Below are 5,219 nucleotides of genomic sequence, written 5' to 3' on the forward strand. Positions count from 1 at the left end.
CGATGTTTCTGAGTAACTGGCCAATATTCATATTGGGAATTTTCATGCTGAAGGTAATCTTTTATTTTATTAGAACAGGATCCCAGGTCCAGGTCAAGCAGGGGTCGTCGTCAGTGCCGGTATTATTCCGTAGGCGTTCGGAAAAAAACAGGCACTGACGACGACCCCCGCTTGACCTGGACCTGAGATCCTTTTTTAATAAAATAAAAGATTACCTGCAGCATTTATTATTTTTTGAAAATTACTAATATGATTATTGGCCAGTTACTCAGAAACATCGCTGAGCCTGAGAAGCGAATTGTAAGGAAAATAGAAAAAACAATATATAAAATCAACTCGCTTATTTCTGCCATTATTTTTAACAGCATTTGCCTAAAAAATAATAATAATAATAATAATAATAATAATTAATAATAATAATTTAATAATAATAAATAATAATAATAATAATAATAATTCAAAGTTGAGGTCAATGAAATAATGGGGCCTAATACACCCCCCCACCACCAGTATCACAGAAACAAATAACTTGACATATGCAGGAGCAAGATTAGTAGCAGAACTGATGGGGATTCGAACACCAACAACACCACCGTCCACAACCACCCAACAGAAACCCAAAACAGCAACCTCCTTGGAAAAGGCGCCTGAAAAGCAAATCATGGTGATGAGATCTGACTTGAGTAAACTGACGAGGATGGCAGAAAAAACGGCTAAGAAGCAAGAAAACAAAAGGGAGGAAACTCACGAGAAATACAAAGTACAAGAGAGGGGACTACAACACAATAGAAGATGTAAAACAGAGGCTTAAGGCCAAAGCACACAAGATCCAACGGTACATGAACAGGAATAAGGGATACCAACAGAACAAACACTATTCGGAACCAACCAGAAAAGACTATACAGCCAACTAAGAGGGGAAGACAACCACCAAGAATTCCTGAAGCCGAACCAAGTAAGAGACTCTGGGAAAACATATGGAGCAATCCAGTATACACAACAAACATGCAACATGGCTCCAGGAAGTCAAGGAAGAAGAAACAGGGAGAATAAAACAAAGATTCACAGAGATCACGACAGACACAGTTCAGACACCAACTAAAGAAAATGCCAAACTGGAAAGCCCCAGGTCCCGATGAAGTCCATGGATACTGGCTCAAAAACTCAGGCCCTACACCCACGAATAGCAGAACAACTCCAGCATTGTATCTCAAATCACCAAGCACCCAAATGGATGACCACGGAAGAACATCCTTAGTTCAGAAAGACAAGAGTAAGGGAAATATAGCCAGTAATTACAGGCCTATCACCTGCCTACCAATAATGTGGAAGTTACTAACAGGTATCATCAGTGAAAAGGCTATACAACTACCTAGAGGAGACAAACACCATCCCCCACCAACAGAAAGGCTGCAGAAGGAAGTGTAGGGGCACAAAAGACCAGCTCCTCATAGACAAAATGGTAATGAAGAACAGTAGGAGAAGGAAAACCAACCTAAGCATGGCATGGATAGACTATAAGAAAGCCTTCGACATGATACCACACACATGGCTAATAGAATGCCTGAAAATATATGGGGCAGAGGAAAATACCATCAGCTTCCTCAAAAATACAATGCGCAACTGGAATACAATACTTACAAGCTCTGGAATAAGACTAGCAGAGGTTAGTATCAGGAGAGAGGGATCTTCCAGGCGACTCACTGTCCCCACTACTCTTCGTAGTAGCCATGATTCCCATGACAAAAGTACTACAGAAGATGGATGCCGGGGTACCAACTCAAGAAAAGAGGCAACAAAAATCAACCATCTGATGTTCATGGACGAACATCAAGCTGTATGGTAAGAGCATCAAGGAAATAGTACCCTAATCCAGACTGTGAGGATTGTATCTGGGGACATCAGGATGGAGTTTGGAATAGAAAAATGCGCCTTAGTCAACATCACAAAAAGCAAAGTAACGAGAACTGAAGGGATAAAGCTACCAGATGGGAGCAACATCAAACACATAGATGAGACAGATAACAAATACCTGGGAATAATGGAAGGAAGGAGATATAAAACACAACCAAGAGATGAAGGACACGATCAGCAAAGAATATATGCAGAGACTCAGGCGATACTCAAGTCAAAACTCAACGCCGGAAAATATGATAAAAGCCATAAACACTGGGCAGTGCCAGTAATCAGATACAGCGCAAGGAATAGTGGAATGGACGAAGGCAGAACTCCGCAGCATAGATCGAAAACCAGGAAACAAATGAACAATACACAAAGCACTACACCCAAGAGCAAATACGGACAGACTATACATAACACGAAAGGAAGGAGGGAGAGGACTACTAAGTATAGAGGACTGCGTCAACATCGAAAACAGAGCACTGGGGCAATATCTGAAAACCAGTGAAGATGAGTGGCTAAAGAGTGGATGGAAGAAGACTAATAAAAGTAGACGAAGACCCAGAAATATACAGAGACAGGAGAAAGACAAAAAGAACAGAGACTGGCACAACAAACCAATGCACGGACAATACATGAGACAGACTAAAGAACTAGCCAGCAATGACAATTGGCAATGGCTACAGAGAGAGAAGCTAAAGAAGAAACTGAAGGAATTGATAACAGCGGCACAAGATCAGGCCCTAAGAACCAGATAAGTTCAAAGTACGATAGACGGAAATAACATCTCTCCATATGTAGGAAGTGCAATACGAAAAATGAAACCATAAACCACATAGCAAGTGAATGCCCGGCACTTGCACAGAACCAGTACAAAAAGAGGCATGATTCAGTGGCAAAAGCCCTCCACTGGAGCCTGTGCAAGAAACATCAGCTACCTTGCAGTAATAAGTGGTACGAGCACCAACCTGAAGGAGTGATAGAAAACGATCAGGCAAGATCCTCTGGACTATGGTATCAGAACGGATAGGGTGATACGTGCAAACAGACCAGACGTGACGTTGATTGACAAAGTCAAGAAGAAAGTATCACTCATTGATGTCGCAATACCATGGGACACCAGAGTTGAAGAGAGAGGGAAAAAATGGGATAGGTATCAAGATCTGAAATAGAAATAAGAAGGATATGGGATATGCCAGTGGAAATCGTACCCATAATCATAGGAGCACTAGGCACGATCCCAAGATCCCTGAAAAGAATCTAGAAAACTAGAGGCTGAAGTAGCTCCAGGACTCATGCAGAAGAGTGTGATCCTAGAAACGGCACACATAGTAAGAAAAGTGATGGACTCCTAGGAGGCAGGATGCAACGCGGAACCCCACACTATAAATACCACCCAGTCGAATTGGAGGACTGTGATAGAGCAAAAAAAAAAAAATAAAAAAAAATAATAATAATAATAATAATAATGCTAATAAAATAATAATAATAATAATATAATAATAATAATAATAATAATAATAATAATAATAATAATAATAATAATATAATCATTACAATAACGCCATAAACATCAGCGCTAACCATTCCATCATTGGCTACCCAGTCTGCAAACTGCAGCTTCCGCTGTTCATCTGCATAATCTCCTCCATTCAGAGTCTGCGCTAATTGTATCAGTCACAATTTCATTAATTACCTTCTCTTCATCTGCATACATTTCACGGATGAAAGGGACAGATTCAAAGCGAAAATAAACCTGGATTTTTATAGATGATATTTCAGGCAATTTCTCATAAAGTCTTTTAATCGAGTATCATACTGGGAAAAAAATATTTTCTGTATCACGGATGAATTTCATAATTATCTTCTGATGCTGAATGAGATATCTGATTAAAAAAGCCGTTTCTTAGGGATAGTGTTTTAGTGCCTCATAATTTTATTTGAGTTTTCTTGAAAGTTTTTAAAGCTCAATCGCGTATTTTATAGTTTCGCTATTACTATAATAGTTAAGCATATAGAGATAGATATTTACTTTAAACGTAGGCAGATAAGTTGCACGGTTACAAATAGTCATAGTCCATCTAAATTATATCAGCTATCAACAACCACTTCAGGCAACGGTTCTATATTGATATAGGAGTTTTTAATACAACGGAAATATATAATATAGATTTGCTCCGATATCATAGAAGTCCTAGTCCCTAAACCATACACAGCTGACGCTACAAAGTCAAAACTTCGACCATCCATTTGTCTGTAATCGCTATTAAAGTCACGAAGTCCTTCACTGTTCTATTTTTGGAATAAGCTGCTGGCCCCATACCCAAACCAAACACACCCAGAGAGTCAGGGAGCTTATGCTTCAACTAGGTCCTGCACTCATGGGGTGGTCACCTGTTAAACGATAGAATCCGAAAGATTAATTTAAACAAGGGCAAATCGTTTGGTTGGCTGGTATAAATGTACCCGGTCTTATGCCAGCACCTTTCCTCGCCTCAAGGTGGCCTGTAGGTTTGGCAAAGTGTCAAAGGAATGACGCGCCTAGTGTAGACCTCAGGCCTCGGTATTTCAGAGGTTATCGTTTCTGTTAACTGATAACCAATTGATACCAGACTCCTAAGGTAACTGAGCTCCCGGCGGGCATCGACGGAGATTGGTATGAGGCCAGCAACATCATCCCAGAAATTGATGTATCTACAGCCATCGAAATCTCATCTAATTTTCATCAGGTTTTATTGTCGTTTAAGTGAAAGTTCGAATCATTTTCAATTTAATGTGCGTGATTGACTGATTGATGCTGCTGACGACCGCCACTTGTACATATTATGACTGTGTTATCACTAATGATTCCATTCTTTGTTCTCGACATTATTAACTGTTCCTTGTTAATGTGCTCATTAAAGGTGTTGATGACGTTTTTGATAAAACCTTTGTTCCGCAATATCGTTAATCGCAGTTCTTCATAATATTTTGAAGGAAGACAATGTAAGTTAGTTTACTATTGGAATTTACTATGACACCGGCTGTATGGAGCTGCTGTTGAAGGCTTTTTCTGCCTGTTTCTAGTTTTCCAATGAGAAAATTGTAAAACTTCCAGAAGGTTCATTAAAATTAGCGACCCCGATTAAAGATTCAGCTGAGAAGAACACTGGCTGGCTGAATGGAGCATTACTGCTGATGCGTGCATGCACTTATGCTGTCTAATATACCACTTCCCCACCGCCGCCCGTTTTTACAAATACCAAAGTTCTCACTGACCCTCTTTCTTCACTGACTTTGGGTCCAGGGCACTTTCTTCCGAATCATTGATTTTCGTACAG

The sequence above is a fragment of the Macrobrachium nipponense genome, chromosome 16 (assembly GCF_015104395.2).
Source record: "Macrobrachium nipponense isolate FS-2020 chromosome 16, ASM1510439v2, whole genome shotgun sequence".
NCBI lineage: Eukaryota > Metazoa > Arthropoda > Malacostraca > Decapoda > Palaemonidae > Macrobrachium > Macrobrachium nipponense.